Source organism: Leiobunum rupestre, chromosome 2 (genome assembly GCF_980474605.1).
Source record: "Leiobunum rupestre chromosome 2, qqLeiRupe1.1.hap1, whole genome shotgun sequence".
NCBI lineage: Eukaryota > Metazoa > Arthropoda > Arachnida > Opiliones > Sclerosomatidae > Leiobunum > Leiobunum rupestre.
The window spans coordinates 48,759,043-48,785,345 of NC_143385.1; the positions used below are offsets into that span (position 1 = coordinate 48,759,043).

General features: G+C 36.6%; 2 non-coding genes across 2 annotated transcripts; both read right to left on the reverse strand.

Annotated features, from left to right (window-relative positions):
• Positions 1–1,598: 1,598 nt before the first annotated feature.
• On the reverse strand, positions 1,599–1,762 carry LOC149957741 (U1 spliceosomal RNA). The gene has a single exon (XR_016479538.1). It is a non-coding gene; the product is annotated as a U1 spliceosomal RNA (small nuclear RNA).
• Positions 1,763–17,381: 15,619 nt separating this feature from the next.
• On the reverse strand, positions 17,382–17,545 carry LOC149957742 (U1 spliceosomal RNA). Its single transcript, XR_016479380.1, has one exon. It is a non-coding gene; the product is annotated as a U1 spliceosomal RNA (small nuclear RNA).
• Between the last annotated feature and the right edge of the window lie 8,758 nt (positions 17,546–26,303).

Consider the following 26,303-nt stretch of genomic DNA (forward strand, 5'->3'; position numbering starts at 1 on the left):
AATAACATGGGAATCTGAAGAATTTTAAGGATGAAAAATTTTGTCACAAGACCCATTCGTCGGATTTTTTCGGGACTTTCATTCGCGGCACTAACGTGACATCGCCGAAGGTACACGGAGGTACACACCGAAGGTATACCTAGCGCTTCGCCTTAATACTAGGTCATTGAGTATATTTTAGAAATCGGGTCTAACGTGACATCGCCGAAGGTAATTTCTCTGTGTATAACCCGTGGTCGTTGCACAAAAGAATCTAAATAAGTAATTGAAATAAATAAGCCACTAATAAACGTAAAAATTATTTACAAATAATTTAAATAAATAAATAATGAAAAAACTGAAGGTTAACTTTCCAATAATAAATAACATAACAATGATAATGTAATGATTCAAGCTCCCTTAAATTCTAGACTTATTTTATGAAGTGTTCAAAAATACCTCTATTGGCTACTACGCACGCTTGCGCTCGTGTATTAGTTGCTTATTTATTTCAATAACTTATTTAGATTCTTTTGTGTTTAAAACATTTTAACTAAAAAAAGTTAATAAAAATACTTGGTACGTCTTAAATCAATTAATTGACGTTTATTTTGTAGTTTTATTAGTTTATTTACCTCGGGTAAAAGGTAATTTTTCTAATTGGAACCATTCTCCTAATCCTAATGGTTCTCGAGATAAATTTTGAATGACCTTGAACTAATTTTTCAAGGTCATTATAAGTTACAAATTACGAACTCCCCCACTCAGTTTAGAGTGTCACGACAATTTTGATCCATTAGATCTGGTAGTTTTCGATTCATAAGCCCTTAAATGTCGGGATTTGATTAGAATACCACACACGACCTTATGGTTTTTGGTCTAACTTTTCTCGGTTTTCCATTAGTCAAATTAGATCGGGTCAAAGCTGTTTAGACTTAAAATTAAACGTAGATCACTTTTCTAATTGGAACCATTCTTCTAATCCTAATGGTTCTCGAAATAAAATTTGAAGACCTTGAAGACCTTGATGACCTCTATATTTAACCTGCAAATTTCAAATTCTTACATAAAACACATTTTGAGTAATTGGCTCTGTATCGTTTTTAGTTAACATCCCGTATAATATAACTGCAAACATATACGTCGGTCTCAGATTCACTTCTGGTGAACTGTTTTACAAATGCAAAGAAATGTGCAAAAATTAAAATGTTTATACCAATAAAAATCTGTGACTCACGTTAAATTAAAAAAATTAAGTAAGGTCTTCAATGACTCTAAGCCCACTACAATAGGGCGGTCCTTTCACCTGGGAGTATGATCTTCCATACTAGAAATTCTAGAGAAAAAAAATCCTATCATCAGTGACGCTCTGCGGCCAGGAGGAAGTGCACTTTTAGAACCGACGGATTTAGACGCCAAAATTGGAATTGAATTCAGAGAAATGGCTAGAAAACAGATTGACTAATAATTTGAAAATGTGGGATTTAGAGAAGAATCGTCATATTCTTCTAAATCCACATCATAGAAACCACAAGTGGTAGTTTCTTTGTCCACATGGATTTTTCTAATTTTATTTAATTATTTTAATCCCCTAATCAGTTAATTTATATCTAGATAGTTGGGGTCGAGCGCGTAAGCAGAACCCCGCAGCCAAAAATAGCACGCCCCATCCAATGCAATTTGCACTAGAGAGTTGGAGTCAAACCCATCGCGGTGCAATGATGGGTTCTCGTCCAAGCCCGCCTCCTTATAGATCAAGGCTGCAGCGACGCCAGGTAAGTATGATTACTTCGATTTCATTGGGAAATTTATAATGAGAAAAGTAAACTCGGCTGTCCTACGTGACCTTTCTATTTCGCGATATTTCATATGTTAAATCTTATTTCGAAATATCAGATGCCCTTACTGTATAGCGTAGTACCTAATAAAGGACCCCTTGATAAAATATACTTTGGCTCAGACGGGAATTTGCGTTTCCACTAAAGCTTTTTAATGTGCGAATCATCGGTCCCAAAGGATTTGGTAAAAGCCAAGTATAAATAAAGGAGAAAATTTCTTATCACCCACGTGAACTTATGGATAAGGCGTCTGATTTCGAATCCGAAGATTGCAATCAAGTTTCAACCGTTCAGTTTGTAACATAAGATCGGCTTCGCCAAGCTATGGGGAAAATTACAAAGACTTTCAGCTGATGTATGGAAAATTAACATTGGGGTAAACAATATCGGGAAAGACATTTTACAGGAAGATTCTATAGTTAGTTATATAATTTGATATGTATATGTTTTTTACATCGCATCGCATTATATTATATTACATTATATAATATAATAAGCTGGAAATAACATTAGTGGGATCCTGCCTACCTGCTTAACCCATATAAATAAGCCTAAAAACCAAGTCTTAATGTAAATAAACATCGTAACAGTATCTAATTAGGTGAAGCTGCTTGTACGAGATTGCATAATGGTCTTGAGGAAGTCCAATATTTCGTAAACGCATAATGGCACTGGGTTGAAGAATTGTCAAAGGACCCGGTAAATTATTGTGACAAACTTTAAATGACATTTTTAAAAAGAACTAATAATTATTATAAATTGTCAATTTTAAAATCACATTGATAAAGAAATGAGCAGTTGATAATAAAAATTATTGGTTATTAAAGGGACTGGCAAGAGGGGAATATTTTTGAATTTAAAAAACGTCATAGTGACGTCTCTAGGGGGAGAAATGGCGAGGTTTAGGAACTATTTCTTGTGTACGTCACGCGATAGCGTTCAGAAAGAAAATGCGAAAAACGGCATTCGGATAGTTTAATTTTTGGGAATTCACGTGGTGCTAGAAGGATCGACCTAAGCCTTTTAAAACACGTGCGAGCGTTATGGAATTTTGCAAGTGCAAAAGCAATTGTTTATCTGAGAAAATAAATTCTTGTGTTTGTAGAGTTGAAGGTAGAAATTGCACATCTCTGTGCCAATGCGGTAAAGATGGTGGTATTCAGTGCGATAATGGAAAATTACTTAATTTTGAAATTTGCGATCATGTTGAGCCATCAATATTAAATAAGGAACCAAAAACTAAAAGTAGACTTAAAAGCTTGAAGAAAAGACCTCATGGCAATCTTGATGTAAGTTTTATTTTTATAACGCATTCATATTGAAATTTCAAATTTATTTATTGAAAACTATCTTCCTAAGATATCCAAGATGCCCCGAGCAAAACTAGTAACGGTAATAAAAGGTAACCCACAAATCAAGTTGCAAAACTATGTGGAAGGAATGGAACCAGTAGATGTTGAGCAAACACCACTTGTGAATATGGTTGAAAATACCCAGGATGTTTCGTTCAATGGGAGTCCAGTTTCTCCAAATCCTCCTGAACCAGCCGGAGATCCAGATGATATTCCAGGGTGGTGTAATTGTGGTAAATGTAGGGATATGCCAACTCCAATAGAAAGAGTTTGTTGCACTGCCCGAAGGTAAGCTAATTTTAAATTTTTCTTAATGAATGATATTTCACCTTCACTATTCTATAGGAACACTGGTTGTATAACTGACGAGCCTTTTGAAATGTTAATTCTCAATCGTGCAGCTCTGCATATTATTATGGAAATTTGCCACGATAATGGCAACATACGTTATTTAGATAATAACAGGTGCTATAGGCACTCTGCCTACAGGGCCTTTACAGCTTGGCATGTTGGTCTGTTGGGCAGAGGCAATCGTTAAATAGTTCCTTCTTGTGCCGTTGTCAAAATTAGACAGAGGTATCCTAGTGCAAATGGGCAATATACCAAAAGTGGATATAAAACAGAAAGTCTGGGAGGAAAAGGGTTCGTTAGCTTTCTCAGTGGTTTCCTTCAAAAATGAGGAGCTGTTTCCCCTATACAATGATTGAGCCAATCAGGAACGACTCTGTTACGTTTGGCCTATGTCTCATGACGTCACGGTCAGAGGAAATAGTTCAGATGGGCGATGCTAGCTAACCTAGCGGTAAAACCAAGAAGCATTCCTTGGTAAAATTCCCGAAGACGTTGTCACGTTGGTTAATTTATTCCTGTTTCAAAAATTTTGCCTCTGTTAAGTTCAGCGTGGCTCAAGCTCGTAAGAAATATACACCAGAAGAGTTAGCTTTAAAGCCGAAAAGTAAATTTAGTCAGTGTAATTTATTTATAAAAGATTTGTATTCAATTGGTACTATACAAACCAGTGAAGATTTAAACCAAGGCTTAACTAAAATTCCAGTAGATAGGGATGTACAGACAAATTTTAGTATAGTAACATGGATTAAATAACCTTATAAGGTTATTTAATCAATGATAGTAATAACCAAGGTAATAATGCAGAATCGCAAACTGAGATTTTGGGTTCAATTGTATCTCAAGAAAAGGGGGATGAAATTAATTGTTTTACAACTAATAAACTTAAATGTGCTAAACGTAAATGTGAGCCAAATGAAGCTGCTAAGGAGACAAATTGTGATGAAGATTTTACACTGTTGAAGAAATAAAAAGTGGATAACTGCACCCCGATTAAATTACTAACTTCAGTTGATAATGTCCCATGTAGCCTGTCGTGTATAATATTTTATATTGAAACTTTTCTCAATCACCGCTGGGACTTTTCGAATTATAGTTAAAAATGTTTCTTTAAATTTTAATCAATTTACAACTGAAGTAGTTTCTTTAATTGTTTTCCCTGGATTATTTATACCAGATGAGAGGCGAAACTGATCCGATAACAATTTTTGTAACTGTTGACACATACGGCATTAGGGAATCATGTGCAATAAATAAACCTCCGTTGTTAATTCCCCTCAAAACTACAGGGATTTTATTGATGTTTTTTGCCAAGCTATCCAATGTACTACATTGGAGAGTTCATTTGCATATATTGGGTCATAAATTATAACTGGGTCAATTCCTTCTTCATTAAGTACTAAATTGTATACCCAATTATTCCATGCGTACAGAAAGCCACTATCCTCCTCTTTCTTCAGAGTAATGCGAATGTAACAACTCGTGTTGAGAACACATATCTTCTAGTAGTTCTTTTGAAGTTCCATTGTTTTTAAATTCGTTAAACACTTTAAGCCGCACACCCCATTCAAACAAAACAAAAATGTTTTTATCAATTATCTACCTAAGCCTTGCCAAACATGTGAATTTTCACAAAGAGCAGACGCACCAAATCCCGCCCAAAGACTATATAATCAGGTGGATAAGGAACTGAAGAAGAACTATAATATATCAGCCGATTTACGCAGGTACATGCGAGTAAAGCGCCATTTGTAATGCTCCGCCAAAGGGGGTAGGCACAAACTAGGGGCATGCTTGGGGGATCCTCATTTTTGATGGAACAGGGCTACCGGGTCCTCCCAAACTTTCTGTTTTATATCCACTTTTGAATATACTGGATATAAAGAATCTGCTGCAAATCTCTTGAGAAGAATGAGGGGAGCCAGGGGTGGAAGGGGAGGTGGCCGAAGATAGTCATTTTAAAACACTACTAGCAAATTGGTTTTAGTTACTGACGACAAATAAGTGAATAAAATTTTAATTAAATCATGTAATTCCTATTATTTTTAATATTCTTTGTTAGACTCACATTTTTCAAACAAATGGTCCAATTCTCCATTTGGAATTTCAAGAGAAAACCTAGATTTTTCTTCTCGCAGTACAATCAGCTCTTGTTTAGAGGAAACAGATGCTGGCAATGATTTTTTAATTAAAACTAAATCATCAAACATATCGCATGATTTTCTAACTATTTCTTTAGAGAGAGTTAATTTTAAAAGTTCTTCAGCTGGTTTTGTATTTTTTGCTACTTTCACTGGCACAGCAGTGCGTTTAGTGGTTGATTTAGAGCATTTGACTTTATACTTATTTCAACGCAAACAAATTAGAATAAAACATGAAAATTACTAATAGTTTTACCCTAGGACTCCTTTTTTATCAGTAGCATGGGGGCGATTGACATTGGTGTTGTGGTCAAAAACTGTCAATAGATTTCGGGCTATATAAGACTTGTAGCTGAAACAATTATACATTAGATATTTGTATTAAAATAATTCGTAAAAGTTGCTTTTACCCAAATGGAAGTTTTTTCAATGCGTACGCTAAAATTACCGAATGAAAAGATTCCAGTGTACCAGTGTGTCTTTAAAAAAAACCAGTGAATTTTTTCACGAATAATAATAAGATAAAAAGAATATACCTAAAGTTTTCATAAAAGTGAAAATCTTTTAAAAACGTTTTGTCACAAATCACAGTACGAAGTTTTTGATAAGCTACACTCTCATACTCCAACCACTCTTTATCACGATATTCCTCGGCATCCAACTCTTCATGGGCACAACCATTGGTGACATGGTGCAGAGATGTTAACCAAAGTTTCTGAAATAGGTATTTTCAGTTAACTAATTAATAATTATTTTAAAATAATTCACTTTAATTTTATCTTCATCCTGCTTGCAGTTTTCTGATGACCACCAGAAATGGGTGACAATATGGTCTATCCATGGCTCAATTGTGTGGCATCCCCGTTCTTTACTAATCTGATAAAGAAATTAAAAGGTAATGTATGCAAAGAAATTTCAAATTTACTACCGAAAAATATTTACTTTACTTAATCTTTGTATCAAATTTTTGGCAGCATGCCAAATGTCGTGAGAGTGTTTAATGTTATGATACTCCTTCCCTGTTAAATCCAATTGTTAGAATTTTCACAAATGATATACTTTTGGTAAGTTTTACTTAAAATGCACTTGATTTGGGAATGAGCATCTGTTACCACCTCAGCAATAGCTTCTGGACAGTGCTTCTCCAATTTTTGTATCAACCTTCGAAAACAAAAGAGGTTCCATATTTACACTCTTATTTTCTGCTTCCCTTTTTTCAGCAAATTCTATCGCAATAATTTTGTTGGTTCTGGTACAAACGGCTGTATACGTGCAGAATTTTGAGCAGAATCCCGGCGAATCATTACCTAGGCAAAGCAATGGTTATGATATCATCAGTATAAAGAATAACAATATGAAGAATTATAATTTTTCAAAGAACTTATTTACGTGCATCGCGGGAGATTATTAGTGGCTCCTTAATTTGGGAGAGTAATGTTATTTGCTGTGAATCCCAATATTGCAAAATGGCAGGATAGCAGGATTCTTCGTGATGATGGTATAGTAAAGTATGACTCATAATTTCCACTTCCAATTGAGAGAAAAAGGTTTGTAACTATTTGAAATATGAATTGTTATCATAATAAATCAATTTGAAAAAAGCCAAACAATTATTGTTCTTCAATTACTTTGGAAAAAGAGCTGCCAGAATACAGTGCACATGATGCAAATTTAAGATTAAAATCAGTACTAACAGAAGTCCACAAACCTTTATGCGGATTTGGTTTTCTGTTACATTTCCACGAGCTATGAAAGATTGCGCCTTTAAAATATTTCTTTATCGTAACTTTCCTTCCACAGTTATCAACATCACATGTTTTATTTATAGACGTCTCTACTAATGTAATTAATTTCTGTGTTTCGACAAAGCAGAGTGGTTTTAAATTTGTGGACTCTTCATCAACATCAACAGTCTCCAATATATTTAAAGATTCGTTAAGTTTAAAATTTGGATTGTTAGGGCTGCCATATGTAGCCCTGAAATCACAAGATGCAAATAATTTATTTATAATCAGCAAAAGTACGATTTCATAGAATAATTACTTTGAGATAAAACTAGAATTTAAATTTGGTGGGGTTGGTGGAACCATGGGTACCTCATTTAATTTTTCTAGACTAACAGTACTCTAACACGATTATCTTTAGAGTTATCAGCTCCCGAACCTCGCTTTCGACACGTTAAGAACTTAACGAACTTCTTGTTTTCATCTAGCATTTCTCGGCTTCCTATTGGTCAAATCCGATCAGGTCAAAGCTATTGGTACTTAGAAAGTCAGGTGGAACACTTTTCTAATTGGAACCAACTTTGTAACACTTACGGTTCTCGAGTTAGTTTTTATATGACCTTGAAGACGCGGTTCAAGGGCATCGACATTTTCGCAGTAGGTTTCCCCCTACATCTTGTATACGAGTTGAAAATTTCAAAATCTTACCTAAAACAGATTTTGAGATATTCGCCCTGGTTCATTTTTTAGTGGACACCCTGTATTTTAGAGCGAATCTTCAAGATCAGTTTAAAACCTTTCCACATCCCTACCACGATCTGTTTTCTAGAATAATAGGTTTAAAGTCTGGATGTATCAACATTATTCATAAAGTTTAATTATCATTATTTTTATATATGGCTATAAACATCGGTCCCAGAAATAGGGTATTTGGCATTTGGAAGACTGAATGTATGGTTGACTACATTACTAAATAATTAAAGATATAAAATTGGATTAAAAGTAATATTTGCACCTTTAAGGCTTTATCTGGTAAGAGCTCTAAACAGTTTTTTCAGTTCGGAGAACTGTTTTTGTTAAAATATCAAGAATGCATTTATTTCTACTCAGGGAGAATTAATATGTCGAGATTTTATTTAGCGTTTCTCCAATTCCACCCGTTGGGGCCCCCGGTATGCTCCTCCGCTTTAATAAAATCAAATAATACTGCAATCTCATTGGTTCTTAAAAATTACGTTTTTCGACGCGTTAATTAACGCCGCTGCGAGGACGCAAAAAATAAGACCGCCTCCTCCCCCCCCCCCCCCTTAGCGTGACGGGGTTAGGGCCTCAACGTGACCGTCAATCGTCTCGACATATTCATTCACCCTGAGTATAAATAAATACATTCTTGATAATATAACCATTTATTAAAACTCGAAAATTAATTTTCTCTTCACTCAAACAGTTGTCAATCTTAACATGTGCTTTAATACAAAAGATAATTTATGGATCACCCAACAACAAACTATCACTTACTTACGTTCTTTATGAAGGACCCCCAAAATGAACTTCCTGTAGCGCATGCGCACCAATGATAAACTTGAGATAAAATGAATGCCTCTAAACCGTAATTTCGTGGCTTCAAAAACTTATATTTTCTCGGCGTTATTGATTAAATTATAAATCGTGAAAAGACGGGCCTATGAAGTAAAACATCTTGATTTTAAATTCGTTTACAGAATTAAAACACGACAAGTGGTTGAGGTTACAGCGCGACCCAAAAAAGGGCTAAAAGTCTCTCAGGCTGAGTTGACGTCTTCCACGACAAAACTGATAAATTGCCAATATACGCGCAGCAGAGGTGGAAATGGGAAAAAAAATGGGGACTATAATCTAGGAGGATGGAAATTATGGAGAGGAAATGAAGGGCAGGACTGGGTAGGTAGGCTTGGCAGCGTTAAAACATTGAACTCAATACCGTATAGACATCTAACGGAAATAGTTTGAACTGAAGAAAATATTTTCGTCTGCTAGATGTTGGCACGCCATGTGTTTTTAGAGTATTTAGAATCAGAATGAAACCAGGAAAAGCGATCTATTTAATTTTCCAAGAGCACAACTATACTGTTTTTTCCAAAAGTAAAAAAGAAACAAATAATGGTAAATATATATTGTTTAATTAGGTATTACAATATTGGTAATTGGATTTATTTTGTAAAATAGGGTGTATGCCTAATTTGTAGTTGTTGATGTAACAGAAACCGTTGAAATTTGGTTGCTGTTTCAAAAGGATTGTCCTGCAATATTTTATACACTTCAGCGTTTTCTTCAGTAGTAAGTTGAACACCATCAGTGGCAATTAGATTTTCAATCCGCTTCTTAAGAGCCTTATTTCTTCTGTTGAGAGCCAGGTTTTTTAATTTCATAGCAGTCATTCGCGTTCGTATTTGCTGTAAATCTAAATTTCCAAGAGTAGTTTGCTTCGGAAAAATAGCACATTTTTTCTTCCGTTTAAGTCTTTTCAATAAATTGTTACGTAGTAGCCTACAATTTATACACCAACCACTAGATTTGTTCTTGATGTATTGGCATTTAAGAGACCTAAGGCTGTTTGTTTCTGGATAAAATTGAGCAGACTTATGGGAGTGTTTTAAAAAGGTGTCAAATAGAGTCTCAGATACACCCCAGCAGACGCTCAAATTATTATCAAAATGTGATGTCATATCAAGTAATTCCTGGGAAGAATTAATCTTATAGCCTTTTGAAAATATGTTATGAGTTTTGTCAATACTCTTTTCTAAGATAAACATGTCAACATTCAATGATTGGTGAACTTCAAACCTAACTGTTAAACTACTGCCTTTTCGTTTAGACAAAATGAGGAGTTTTGGCTCCAATAAAATAGTCCACAAAAAATTTCCTTATTTTCCTCTTGGTGTAGAACAATTTCCTTTCGAAGCTCATCAAGGGAAAGCGCTTCACGCACTGGTTCATTATCTATAGCTTGATCCAAAAACAAAGCTTGTTGTGAATCTCCAGGTAGTCTTTCAATTCTAGTAGGGTTTACATCCATCATTATTTGTAATTCTGATTCTTTTACTTCCTAATAAATTAAATGGAATACTTAAGTATCATTACTTCAATTAAAAAAAGGTGGAAATGCTTATTGTTAGTGATGTTTCTTGGTTTGGTAGTGATGTTTCTTGGTTATATTCCAGTTCTACACTACCCGTAATAGAATGTTTATTTGGCAACACTAATTGGTCAAATTCCATAATATTTAGATTATTGCTATTATTGGTGCGAGTTTCTAGTTTGGGTGAGAAGGCACTTTCAATTTCTGATTTCTGTTTTGAATAGCTATTGTTTCCAGTCTTGTTCACGTTTATGGAAAATAATGGGTCACGCACTTCTTTTGTGAGTTGTGAAGGGAAAGGGTTTTCTTTAGTTGGTCCTTTACCATCAACGAAATGCAAATTACAAACGTAATGATGTTGTTTTACAGTTGTCACAGTGATAGTTTCACGGTTAATTGCTTCTATCCATTTTTGACATGCTTTGAAATTTTTCCCATTCCTTCCAGGTTTAGGAATTGGATAAAAAATAATGTTACTATGGAACCTAGCATCACTGCGACAATTGTCAAAGCAACAATATTTTCCCATGACTAAATTTTTCTACCTTAAACCAAACATTCAGCTTTCTCCACTAATTAAAATCATTTTCTACTACTAAACAAAAGAAAAACCCTTTACTACTTGGTATTTAAAATGTCAAGCAGACGAAATTATGAACACGCATATATGTTAATCTAGTAACACTGCCTGTCGTTAGATGGCGCTACAGACTTAGGTTAAAGTTTTATCTCGAGCTACGTTACCGTAGGTGCGACGGGGAGCCCGTATTGGGGGAATACAATTTTCCATTCCAGGATACGGGTCATTCATATTCCTAGCTATAATTAGGTAGGTTAATACCAAAGAGCCATTTAAGGCCAAGTCATAAAGCGACTGTTGATGCCTTTAAATGAGGTGGCCGGGTTGCAATGCGTAGGGGGGTGTTGGCGAACCCTTCTTGGCACCCGAGCCAACAGCTCTTTGCACTATTACCATGAAATTCTACAGTTGTTATACAAGGGGAAACCGAAGAACCCGGGGAAAACCATTTTGCCCAATGGGGAGAGAATCCGGAAGGAGTGGTTCCGACTTTTCAACCACTGCGAAATTGCTAACTGACGAAAGGCAATTTGAGACTCAACGCTAGATCTCTACAGTTTCTCATTCTGTGCTCCTCGCTTGAATACTTCTGTATTATTATTTATTTATTATTTAATTAAATAATATTTAGTCTTATTCTAATAATCAATTAAAAAACTAGAGTTAGCGAATTGGTAATTGGAATGTTTTCTTACATTTTTGTTGTGTCTATTGCATCGAAATCAAAAGGAACAATTGAAATATAATCACAGCAGAGTTCCTCTTCAGAAAATTTAAACTGATGTAAAATAACAGTCTTTCCAAATGTGATCTTACATTCGCTGTCGATTCTTAGAAAAATTCGAAGTGAGATACTACCCTCTTTATAATTTTCGTAATTGATCGTTTTAGAGGTCCTTCTGATTAAATCCAGCCCTAGAATGGAAAAGACCACCTTATAAACAAAGTTATATAATCAAAAACATACGGTACAAAATAAAAAGGAGATATTCACAATCATTTCCAAATAATAATTTGCAAAAACACTTCTTTGAAATCACAATTTATTAATCATCAAAACAGATTTATTTTCGTAAGTCGAAAGCGTGTTTGGTGAGACGAACTTTCGGATAGTTTATGAAAATAACTCATCGGAACTCACATTAGAGTCAAGCTCAGTCCTGTTTTCGTAAATATAATGATCTTCTTATAATATGTGTTTGGAGAATTTGAAATATTTTGTAGAGTACGTTAGTTAGCCGCGGGGTTTACTGTAAAATAAATCTGAAGTTTCGAAGAAGCGACCAACTATACTAGATTACCAAGAACGTATATATGTACATAGAGGAACTATGTATAAGAACGTTGAACAAAAGGTGTCGCTTAGGCCATGATTTAATCGGTTTCAAAATAACTTCGCCCTAAAATCCGCGTGCAGCGCGCGCTTGAACTAAAACGGTTTTAACCTTTAGCGCGCGCTGCGTGCGGTTTTTTGGGCGGAGTTATTCTGTCACCGATTAAATCAAGGCACCAGACGCCAATTTGATATTTCCATTTACCGAAATAGGTCATGTATAATATGCATTTTAAACGTTATCAAGGAATTCCGTAATTTTCACAGGACCTTTGGAGACGAAACATTTAACTAACTCGTCGTATTTCATATTAGTTTCCACAATGAAAAACTCTATTTTAGTAAATATTACGCTCATTTTAAATGCTTGGAAAATAAAAATATTTGTTCGAGAAGTTTAGAGAGGTCGGGCCCGACAAATTCCCGGGGCCCGGGCTCGCTCTCAGCTGCCCTAAGAGAGGTGCGCTGAAATGGTTCACTTTTATTTACCTCGTTATACGAGGGGTGTTACGTTTTAGTTCAAACTAGGATGATTCAAACGAGTGACGAGTAATAAGAGAGAGGGACCTCATTTAAAAAGATTTATTGTGAATAATAAAAGCGAATATTAAATGATTTTTTCATTAAAATGCGAAGAAATGTTATTCGTTATTTCAGTCGGGCTGACAGTGCCAGCTAGGAGCAACAAACACAACACCCCACACAAGGAGAACGCAACCCGTCATAAGTCGTGGATTTTCTTGCGTACGTTTTTCATTGGCTAGACGCTTTAGCGCCTGCTGCCGTCGGAAGGGGAAAATTCGGAAATTGTCTTCCCCCGCCCGTAAAACGTTCAGCGTAAAGGCTCGTGACGCTCGTCCAATAAAATTCGTACACAACCCTTCGTTAGCGTGTTTAAGGCTAGCGGCGTTCTCCTTGTGTTTGTTGCTCCTAGGTGCCACGAACAGCTCTTTCAAAATGAGAGCGTAGAACTATTCCCAAATATTTTATTAAAATACGTTTCTTGTTTCTCCGTACCCAGGAACAAATTTTCAATCTGAGCAGCCTTTAAACAATTCATTGCGTTTCCAACTTCTAGTAATAGAGCGTTCTATAAAATCAGCCTAAAACCGGCCAAACTTTTCATACAGACTATAGAGCTAGTTCAGCAGGACTAACAACTCTTGTTATTCTTTAGTTTAAGAGAATTCGGATTATGTCCTGTCTTTATATGAATATTTTAGAGACGTACCTTTTAGAAGTTGTAGGAGGGACCCTAGGACTGGTGTTGAAGTATGTTTGAGGTTAAGAATATTTTCATGATCTAAGTTTCATTTTAAACCCGTTGATTTACTACAAAAATCATATAAAAAAAGAAAAACGGCGCGGAAAGCCGGAAATTAGTGAAGCCTAGGCTAGCAACTACGCTACTCCTAAAAATCGACTGCTCTCAATTTCTTACGGGTTTGCCAGATAAATATTTTTCTCTCACACGAAAATACGGCCAAAACCTTCACCTCCTTCGAACTCAAAAGGGGGAAAGCACACCACAAAGATTTTATAAAACGCTCTATTGTCTTCCCTTAAAAAGGGTATATAAGCATTAATTTCTACAAAGTTATTTTGGTCATCTGATAGCGAAAGGTTCTTGAAAAGATGAATAACTGCCGAACAAAAATATTTCTTATCTCCAAGGTAGTAAAAAAATAAGCTGGAATTACAATACTATAAATTTTACTTAAGATATATTTATTTACGTACCAATTTTTAATTATATTAATTATATTAAAATCTTCAGACAACAGCGCAGAGCGAAATTAAACTCGTGCAACTACAAATACAGCCCCATTTTTTAAATTATTACCGCATATTATATCTCAGTTTCAATTGTCTATTTTTAAACGTGTAACATACATAAAAACAATACTTCTATAAAAATTACATAAAATTATTATTACTGACTATACTTTAATAAATATTACATTATTATATAAAATTTTAATAATTTATTTCTAGACATCGGGTTCATAGTACTTTGACCTTCTCAGTTACAATGCGGCGGATTTAGTCTTTTAATTTATATGTTTGCAAAACAACGCGATTAATTTTCCGTACATAAGCTGAAAGACATTTGAATTTTCCCCATAGCTTGATGAAGCCGTTCTTGTGTTACAAAGTGGACTAGCTATACAGACCAGGGATGGTTGATTGCAATATTCGGATTTGATTTTCTAATCAGTGGTATAAAGATTACGTCGCAAGAAAAAAAGAACGTCCGCGACAGGACTCGAACCTACTATCTTCTGATTTGAAGTCAGACGCCTTATCCATTTGGCTCTTTCCAAATCCTTCGGGACTGATTATTCGCACAGAAAAAGCTTAAACGGAAACAGAAATTCCATCTGAGCCAACGCGGAGTAACAACGTTCTTGTATATTTTATCAACGGGTCCTTTATTATGTACTACCCTATAAAGTAAAGGCTTCGGATATTTCGAAATAAGGTTAAAACATATAACATATCGCGAAACAGAAAGGTCGCGTAGGGCATCCGAGTTTACTTTTCTCCATTACAAATGTCTCAATTAACCAACAGTAATCATACTTACCTGGCGTCGCTGCAGCCTTGATCTATGAGGAAACGGGCTAGGATGAGAATCCATCATTGCACCGAGATGGGTTTGACTCCAACTTTCTTTTTCAAATTGCATTGGATGGGGCGTATAATTTATGGTAGCGGGGTCCTGCGTGCGCGCTCGAAAACTGAAACTAATGGGATGAAATCCAGCGTATTTCTTAAACTACCCAGTGTCGTTTTAGTACGACCAGAGATAATTTATAATATGGAGTGGAAGGTGGGGGGTGTATTGTAACTCCTAAACCCCCGCGATGTCTAATTTTGGGTAAATATCTAATTATTCTTAAATATCTAATTTGGGGTAAATATCTAATTTTTCGTAAATATCTAATTTTGGGTAAATGTCTAAACTTTTTTCTATATAATAATAAATACATTCACATATTTCATTTAAATTAAAAATTATCTTAAACAATATTGTTTAACTTTATATATAATATTGATTTAAAAAATGGTTTCACTACCTAAATTCTTTGAATTTTACACGTACCTAAAAAAGCTTTTCGAATTAAATTAACATAACCTGCTCAAGTTTTATTCAATTTAAAAACTTGATGAAATTTCATCCAATTCACAGTAGCTGATAAAATTTTATCCAATTTACAGTACCTGATAATTCTAAACAAATTTAGACATTAGATATGAATTTACCCAATTTACAGTACCTGATCAATCTACCCAAATTTAGACATTTGATATGAAGTTTACTAATTTACCTGAATTTAGATATTTATAGTAAATTTACCCAATTTACCCATTTGAATTAAGATATTTATAGTAAATTTACCCATTTGAATTTAGATATTTATAGTAAATTTACCCAATTTACCCCATTTGAATTTAGATATTTATAGTAAATTTACCCAATTTACCCCATTTGAATTAAGATATTTACCCAAATTTATTCGGCTTTATCGACCAGAATAACCCTTAAGACTAATTTTTATCCAAATCTAAAAAGGTAGGGTGGTAAATTCCAAAACCTTTGGTCGATTTGTCGTGAAATGACCCCAAATTCCGAAGTTTACCAAAATTTAGATATTTACCCGAATTCAGATTAAATTTAATTACCCAAATTTAAATACCTACTCAAAATTAAATACTTACCCAAATTTAAATTCTTACCCAAATAAAAATACTAACCTAAATTAAATTTCAATATTTAAATTAAAATATTTACCAAAATTTAAATATTTACCAAATTTAGATATTTACCTGAATTAAAATATTTACACAAATTTAAGTACTTACCCAAATTATTACTCAAATTTAAATACCCAAATTTAGATATTTACCCAAATTTAGATATTTACCCAAATTTAGACATTTACCCTAATTAAGATAGTTACCCAAAAAATATAGTTACCCAAAATTAGATAGCGACCCAAAATTGGATATATTACCCAAAAATAGATATTTACCTAAAATTAGATATTTACCTAAAATTAGATATTTACCTAAAATTAGATATTTACCGGAAATTAGATATTTACCGGAAATTAGATATTTACCTAAAATTAGATATTTACCCGAAATTAGATATTTACCCAAAATTGGATATTTACACAAATTAAACCACCTTTGTTTAAATTTTTTTGAATAATTTCATAATAGAATCTTCGATTTTGCCATGTTAATTTACATAGATAAATATATTATTTTAGTTCTCTAAAACGTTTTCGGTTGCCATGGTAAAACTAAAGCCCATCGCATTTTTTTCCCTTTGGCGTTTTTTAAGTTACATGAAGGTCTACTTAATCCCTGAATTTAAACAAAATCGATGAGTTACACCTCGGGTAGTCTCCTTGTGAGAGGCGCCCGAATAATCATAAAACAATGAGCAGTTACTTTGAACATTTTGGAGCGGTGTATAGTAACAGATGCAAAACACTCATTGAAGTTTATGAAATTAGAGCCAACAAGATCCTTCTCCAAACGAAAAACCAATTTCTGGGTATTCATCTTTTTGATGGTCCATTTCAAACAATGGTTACAGCAACTAAATAAATAAGAATTTAATAATAATTATAATTTAAAGTAAGATGCAAAATAATAAATAAATAACCTTTTTTCCGAAGGACATCGCTCACACACCGCAGCTTGGTCATTCGTCTGTTCCTTGCCTACTTCTTCGGCTTTTAAATTTTTTTTTTCAACAGCTCACTCTAGACCCGCCCCCAGGGAAAACGTCATACCGGAAACCCGCCTGGCTAGATATTTCGATCGCGGGGGTTTAGGAACTACAATTCATCCCCTACCTTCCACTTCCTATTATAAATTATCTCTGATCGTACTAATACGACACCGGGAAGTTTATCAATTACGCGGTTTTATTTTTACAATTGAATTGTTTGGGGTCGAGCGCGTACGCAGGACCCCGCTTCCATAAATTATACGCCCCATCTAATGCAATTTGCAGAAGAAAGTTGGAGTCAAACCCATCGCGGTGCAATGATGGGTTCTCGTCCAAGCCCGCCTCCTCATAGATCAAGGCTGCAGCGACGCCAGGTAAGTATGATTACTGTTGGTTAATTGAGACATTTGTAATGTAGAAAAGTAAACTCGGATGCCCTACGCGACCTTTCTGTTTCGCGATATTTTATATGTTTAAGCCTTATTTCGAAATATCCGAAGCCTTTACTGTATAGCGTAGTACATAATAAAGGACCCGTTGATAAAATATACAAAAACGTTGTTACTCCGCGTTGGCTCAGATGGACTTAGTGTTTCCGATTAAACTTTTTAACGTGCGAATAATCAGTCCCAAAGGATTTGGAAAGAGCCAAATATAAATATAGGATGAAATTGTTATCGTTTGCGTGGCCTAATGGATAAGGCATCTGACTTCGGATAGTAAAAGTCTGACTTCGAATTAGAAGATTTTAGGTTCGAGTCCTGCCGCGGACGTTTGTTTTTCCTTCCGACGTAATGATTAGAACAGTAAATCCGAAGATTGCAATCAACCGTCCATTATCGATAAAGCTAGTCAAGTTTTTAACATAAGATCGGCTTCATCAATCTTTGAGGAAAATTCAAGTGTCTTTCAGCTTATGTATTGAAAATTAACATGGGGGTAAACGCTATTCTCTGCGTTCCTATTTCTTTAAAGCGGTTGCTTTGATAAACTTGAAATTTTACAGGCAGGTTCTGTAGTTTGTTATATAATCGCGTTATATTTTTTGATACAGTTTATTTTATATTTACGGTTAGAAATTGTTTTTAAAAATTATTATGGTTCTTATTGGGAACCAGATGGCAGTAGCGATACCGATGCCAAATAATTTAACCCTATCGAACTAGCCTCTCACTGGGTTATGTCTTTGCCTGCTCAGTAAAAATAGAATGGCGGTGTTCGATGCAATCGCTCGTTTTTTGCTAAGGCCTATTAGTTAGTCGTTTAAATCTAGCATTTTCAAAAGGTTATGCAAAAATTTTAAGGAGTTGTAGGGGTGAGTTGAGAAGTATGACTGTTATTTTCATATTTTCCTATTATGATTTAAAAGAGCGCCAGAGAGCTTAAAAGTGTGGCCTACTAGCCCCTGGAAGTAGGCTGCAACCAGCCCAAAACCAAGCAGCAGGGAAATACGAACATTAAGGTTTGGGTTCTTGTGATACGAAAACAAGTTCGCCAAGAAGGCGATAATATTATTCTTGCCATTATTCCCGTTAAGTAGGTAGCAGAAAGTCATGAATTGGTAATAAACTTTAAATTTGAGTGAAATATTACTTCTGGCCATACACAACTTCGATAAGAAAGTGCCACACTTATTTATTACTTCTGGCCAAACACGGCTTCGACAAGTAAGTGCCACACTTATTTATTACTTCTGGCCAAACACGGCTTCGATAAGTAAGTGCCACACTTTTTTATTTCTTCTGGCCATACACGACTTCGATAAGAAAGTTCCACACCAGGCCTTTAAACACGCTATCCCAGTGTTTGTACATATTTCATTGGACGAGCCGTCTAATTCAAGTTAGCCGATACCGCTCTGTGTGATTTGAACCTGTAAGTGCGACACTACTAGGTAACTGTTTTCCATTTTCTTTTTCTCCACATCTTTTCATTCGAGGGGTTACTTCGTCGGACTCTCTACGATTTCCAACAGAAAATTCACCTTCCTCGAGCCTTTTCGAGCACTACCAGCTAACCTTATTATTAGCATTTTATCTTTCTCCGTTTTTTCCGCAGAACGTTTTACCTCTCCGAGGGGACAAATATTATGGTAAAGTAAATGGGATTTTAAATTATGGTTAAGTTGTCTAGGGGTAATTAATTAGGATTAGGATTAAGTGTTACATTAAATGAATAAAATAGGGAGTTAAATGGTTACTATAATAAAATAATGAATAAACATAAGAAGCAAATCAAAAGTATGTACAACAAGAAATATATTTACACGAACACAAAGAAAGTATATTTACAAAAACATGTCCGTCTCGCGGAAGTTTGTCCGAGAGGGCCAAAGTCACGGCGCGCACACACATCTCAAAACCACATCGCGTCTTCTTAGTCGCGATCTCAATTCTGTCTTTTCCTCGCTCGGGTCGGAGGTTTAACCCCTACGATGGGTATTGCGAAATCGGTGGCAACCTCCTTCCCGGAGCGAGGAAAGTTTTTGTCGACACCATACGCCCGAGGTAGCGTTATATGTTCAGGGAGAGTAATATACCTTACAGGCCTAATGAAAATAAACACACTTTCACAAAAAAAAATAGATGCTTACTTGACGTAGTACAATGCATGACGGCTGTTTTAAGGCGGGGCTTAGCTACGACGTACGCCTATGACGCTACGAGCAAGCACCGAATTATACACACTATTTAAAAGTCTTTTTCATTTCTGGTCACTGTATGTTTTATATCTCAAATAAATATATTTTGCCAATATTAATAGGATTCTCAGCTGAATCTTCGAGTTCGTTTCGACATAACCGTCATCGACGATATCAACACTGTAACAAACACTCGCGACTTTTGCAAAGGCGATCAGAATGTCGACGTCCTGAGCCGAATGCACCAAACCAAGAACCACACCGACTGCGTCCTTAAAACCAGCGAGCGGGATTTCCCTTGCCACAAAGCGGTGCTGACATCCACGTCCAAAATGTTCGACAAAGAAATGCTAGACGACGTTGTCGATTTACGGGGCGTGTTCGATTCCGAAACGGTCTCCGACTTGCTTCACTACTTATATCTCCGCCAGACACCCGATTTGGACAACACTTGTTTGAAGTTGATGTACGCTTCTGAAAAATACGATTTACCCCTTTTAATGGAACTTTGCGAACGCCATCTAGTTTCTCGATTAAACGTTGAGAATTCCGTCTGCTTTTATGAACTCTCGTTAAAATTATCGGCGGGTTACTTGAAAAAGGAAGCCGTGAAATACGTAACCGCTTACAAGGACGACGTTGTGCGGACTGAAGAGTTTAAGAATTTGTCCGAAGCCATGTCGAATCGTTTGCTGTTGGACATCTTGAATGCCAATCCCCGTGACGTCAAGGAAGTTCAACACCGCTTTCAAAATAACTCCCAAGACGTTGGGGTGTTATCAGTGAAAACGTTCGTCATTGGTTTGTGTCTTTTGGCGATATTTCTCCCTCTTTTAGGTTTACGTCACCTCGGTTCTTATCTTTTGAATTATTGGCGATCCACCCAAAGGTGGCTTAAGGGCCAGCCGACCGCCTGGGGTGCCTACTTGAGAAGCGCCCTCCCGAGCGGTTGGTGCGGACGGTCAACACGGAAGACCTCGTAAATACTAAAGTCTAAACGAAGAAGGTCATGGGGTTGAAGCCATGTCTCTTGAAGCGCGATAACAGACGGCTGATGGATGCGGATGAGATTAAACAGTTCTCCAAGGCGGGCGTTAACGCTTTTCGTGTTCCACTGAAGAAGGGCGAAGTTATGTAGCCCCATCTTGGTGTGCGGGAGGGGGAGCGGAACGCCTATCGGTGGGGGCGGAGACAGCGACATAGCTCTGGGGACTAACGGTGACGCCTGAAGAGTTGCCAAAACGGCCCACAACTTGATCCACCAAGACGGAGAGAGCAGCATCCAATTGTTGAGGAATAGCTGGTGCCCCCGTGAGAAGTTGCGCCACCCCTCGGATAAGGATCTCCAGCAAGTCGCGAAATTCCACCACGCCCAAGTATGTGGTGTTATCCCCCTGGGGCTGGTAGGAGGGCGGCTGTTGCGAATTCTCCGAGGAAGTAATGCGAGCCGGCGTAATTTGGGGAGGAGAGGTCCGTTGCTGGACAAGCTGGGGTCCGGGAGCTCGAGACCTGGTCTGACGGGAGACCTGAGCATAGCTCCGTGATTTGGCCAACTCGCGGGCCTCCGGAAACGGAAGGTGCTCCGTGCGCTGTAAGGTGACCACCATTTTCTCCAAACGTAACTTCGGGCAGCGACCATCCTTGCAGTTGTGCGCACTCTTGCAGTTAACGCATTTTGGTGGATTCGTACACGGGGTCGTTTTGTCATAAACATGGTCCTGGCCACATTGGGCACAGATTTCGAATTGCACCGAGGCTTAACACTCCCGGGCAAAATGGCCGAAACGGTGACACCTGTAACATTGGCTAGGACCCGCCTCATAATCGAACAGCCGGTAAGAGGCGCTGTAGAACATAACTCGGTGGGGGGCCTGTCCAGGAAATCCCAAAACAAACGCCGAGCTACGGCCCCCCAAGCGACGAATACTGGAGATCGCCACACCAGTGGCACGTAAAACCTCCAAAATGTCATCCCGTGTAATATCTTGCGGTACTCCGATAATCTTCTTGAACACCGTTGACGTAGCGGAGTTACCCGTCACCACCGTGTAGGTGACGTCACCGAGAGCGGGAGTCTGCAGGATATTTTGTCGTTGCTCCTCCGTGGCAGCGGAGACCATTAATTCACCGCTTTTCAGTGCTTTCGCTTCCACCCCCCTCCCGAAAGTGGACTCTACCAAACGATGCAAGGCCTTAGTCCCAAGTTCGTGGAATTTTTTTGATCCCACAGCGGGGCGCAATTTGAACGGGAAGTCCTTCGTCCGAATTGAGGGGATAGTCGCTCCCTCCTGCCGTTCGTGTGTGCGCGCCTTTTTTCTGCCTCTCTCTACCGTCGTAAAGCCCAATTCTGGGAAATCCTCCTCGCCCGAGCTCATCAACATGGCCGACCCCTCGTCCACACGTGGCCCGGCCACTTCGAAGGACTTGGCGGTAGCCAACTTAAACAAAAACGGCAATGCGAAAGGGAAGGAAAGGGGAGGGAGACAGAAAACAAAAGGGACAAGGAACAAAAAAAAACTGGGGCTAAAAAAACAAAAGAACCGAAAAACAAAACTTACAAAACGGAGAGCGAAAAACTGTGACCAACTCGCAACGAAGCAGCGCCGCTCCCCTGAGAAAAATAAACTGGAATTGGAAGGCTTACTTAGATGGCAGTAGCATAGGTTTTTAACCCCCCCCCCCCCAAGTGTGACGTTTCATAATTTCGCATTGAAATACCTCTATTGAGACTAAGCAATTAACGTGTGTGTGACGTCATTCCCTAAATTTTATAACTTGCCTCCGAGGACAAACAGTTTTGGAAATTGGATTTTACGGCGTGCAGCTTGGAATAAAAGTAGTTACTATCATACTTATTTCCCAGAAAATTGTCAAAATTTAACGGGAAATCGAGATGGAAGCAAAGCATCTTTTTATCGCGTTCCATCATTAAATAATAAAACCGAGGTATAATTACATTTTTAAAAATAATGAGGTAAAGGTGTAGACAGTAGCGTAGACAAGGGGGAGTTTCCGGGTACCTTTGACTGTACTAAATTTCAACCCCCCTCTTAACATTCACATACTTCGGCTCCCTCCCCTTGACGAATTTCTGGCGACGCCACTGGGTGGATATAGGTATTGAAAGAAAAGATTAAAATTCGAGAGTGTTCGTTTGGCCACGAGTTAGTTTAATAATTAAAGCTAGCTTTGATATCAGAGTAAAAAATGCTAAGATTACAAATATTTCTTGTAGGAGAGCCTGCCGAAATGCGAGACCAAGGAAATCGGGATTGGGCTCCAAATATAATTTTGGGTTACACTGAATATGGAAATGGAAAAACCTTTCCTTAATGTCAAATAGAAAACTGATATTAACGTGAAGATCAGAATTAATCAGACCAGGAAATACTCGAATTCTACCAAAATGTATTGGACTTCAAATGATATTACAAAAATGGGAAAGAATGTCTCATAAATCAAGACTAAATTTGAAAAAATTCTGGGAAAAATCAAAACTACCGCAGTTTTAGAAGAAACCTTCCTAGATGAAATGAAAGTAAAATATTAAACTGTTTATATAAATGTAAATGAAAAAAATATATTCTATACATGTTCGAAAATAAAAGCATCTGAGTATCTCTTTTTCGCAAACTGATATTCATATTTATCAGTTAGAAATGTATACATTTAAAAAGCTTTTTTAATTCTGATCCTTTACTGTTGCGGGAAAAGGGTACAATTGTAATTTCAACGTGTGATATTTCGTATTTTACTAACGCTATTTAAAACTAGTGCAATACTAAAGTTTTTCATCTGACCGTGATTGCACAATCCTACATATTCTTCCAATCCGTTTTATAACATAAAATTAAATTACGTTTACCTTAAATTTATGTACAGAAACTTTATTTAATTTTTGTATTTTTACCTCTCCGAGGGGACTTTGTACCCTAGGAGGGGTTATACAACCACCGTGTCTGTCTGTCTGTCAGGCCTGCGAACGCGTTCGCATTTTCGGGCAAAGCGTAATCACTGCGTACCCAGTTTCTTAGAATCAGGGAAAAGGTTTTTACAAAAGCGCCCTCTTTTTGTCATTGGGTGTAGTACAATTTTTTGATCGAGCCCTCTTGAACGACAGGTGAGCGTTCTACCGCAGAACCATCGGATACAGTTACGCTTCACTGAAAATTAAAAACTCTTCCGAGGAGAGGTATATTTTGGCTTGCCAACTTGTTATTTTTTGGTTTGACAGAAAAAGTTAGATAAGTAATATTTCAGGCCCACCCATTAAGCACCGCTTGTGTCGGGTAGACTAAATGTTTAGTTTAATATAATATAATATAAACTATTTAAAAATAGTTAATCATTAGTTAAGTTGAGCAAATCTGTTAAAATTAGCGTATGTTATTAATTATAATAATTTATACAAATAGATTATCAACATCAATTAACTGAATTTTATCAAGAATATTTTTTTAGTAAAGCACCTGAGTTAGTATCTCTTAAGATCACGTCTAGTCGCCGCTCTAGTATTTTGTTATTTGATAAACTGCTCATCGTTTTTCGACAAAAGCGTTTTACGGGACTTTATAACAGTATTTCACAAAAATAATTTATTACATTGAACTCATTATAGGCGAACTTGGTTGGATAAAGATAGTGACGCTTACTTTTATTTTAGAATAAGTAAAAAAACTGTTGCCGAAACACGTTTTTTATTAACCTTAACTGGCGCCGTTTGATCCAAATAGCTTTCTCGCGGGGGCGGCGGGGTGATGCCTATAACTAACAAAATTTTGTTAGTTTATCTTCATAAAAGCATTTATCAGTGGACGAGCAAAGCTGGAATGCCCTACCCGAGGGGCCTCGTTCGCGATATTTACAACGACGCATTTTCCTTAACTACCTCCTAGTGCTTTAAGCCGAAATCAGAGATCTGATTTGTGATCCGATGATAACAGATTTTTGTAAGTCAGTTCAGATATCGTCTTCGGATCAATATCTATCCGTGATAAAAGTTATTTTTAATTAATCAGATTGACTATGCGAGTGTTAATACGTGTTAATCGTTCAATCATTGTGTTAGGATGGCTTATTAAAGGACTACTACTTTATTTAAGTTTAATAATAAAAAAGGGAAAACATGGGCCACTTATGGCCGTTCATGGGAGAGTTACAAAAGTAAAAAGTAGTGATTCTATCGCCATCTATATCTGAAATATTATATTATCCCTTTTCATAATGGACTAATCTACTTATTCGCTAATTTTATCATCCTTTACAATGCAGTCCATAGGTGGTTCCTTTTAACTTGACATCTATATCTGAATATTGTCTACGCTATTTGCTCGCTAGCACGTGTATCTGTGGCACTATCGAATGGTATCTAGAATATGGTTTTAATAAGATTCAGTCAATCGACCTTGACCTCAACATTTTTTGGCAATTTATCGACCACTTATTTTTTGAAAGAAACCTGGTGTTCTTTCATCTATACCGACCATAGCTCAAAAATTCCAAGACTTTATTTAATTAGCCAAAAATCCCTTTAAAAAAATATAAAAAACAGATCAGTTCAGAAATCTTTTTAATGCGCAAATAATAGGTAAGAGGGTCTATCAGCTATCTCTAAGGGATATTAAAACATTATTGGTTCAAATCAGATTTCATTAAATATCGAAATTAAACCTAACTATATACGAGTTTTAATAGCAGATATCGAAAACAAATTTATGTGGCCTCGCCTAATCAGCGCCATACTACGGACTATGTTGATAGATTTTGTTGCATAGGTGTCGAGCGCGTACGCAGAACCCCCACTAAGCCGGGAGTAGTGGCTCACTCCTGTAATCCCAGGCGTCCGGGAGGCAGAGTTTGTGGATGACCGTGTGAGGACGACCACCAATCCCCCAACGGGTGGTCAGAATACTTCCGCCACGGGTGTCCCCACGTATCCCCCCGTGTAGCGTCTTCGTCTGTTATTATAAGATGTCGGAATCGTATAAGACGCTACGTGAATTTCGGGAGAGCTGTTCCGACTTTAACTCAAATGACTGACTGAAAAATCATTTGAGTTCCCTGTACTATTATGACTATATTTACTAAAAACGCATCTGTTAAGAACAAACAGGTATTTAATAACACTTTTGGTTATTGCAAACGGAGCTCCACTTTTCGGGAACTTACAAACTCTAATTATATTTCAAATCTAAAGATCGTTGGGTTTTCTTTTTATTAACGTTCGAAAGAGCGCGCGATTTAAAGGAGTGAATTTCAAATCACGCGTCTGACGCCGTTAATTTCCTTGGATATATATTACATTGGTTATAGGTCTATATTCTGTTATACATATATACGCGAACACTATTTGATATAAATATACATGTGTTAAAATTATATATTTTTCTATACCAACAGTTTTTGCTCTTTTTACATAATAAATTTTGACAGCGTTACATTTTTGAAATCAATAATACAAAATAAACTAATTGCACTGTTTAATGCGCGATAATTTTCA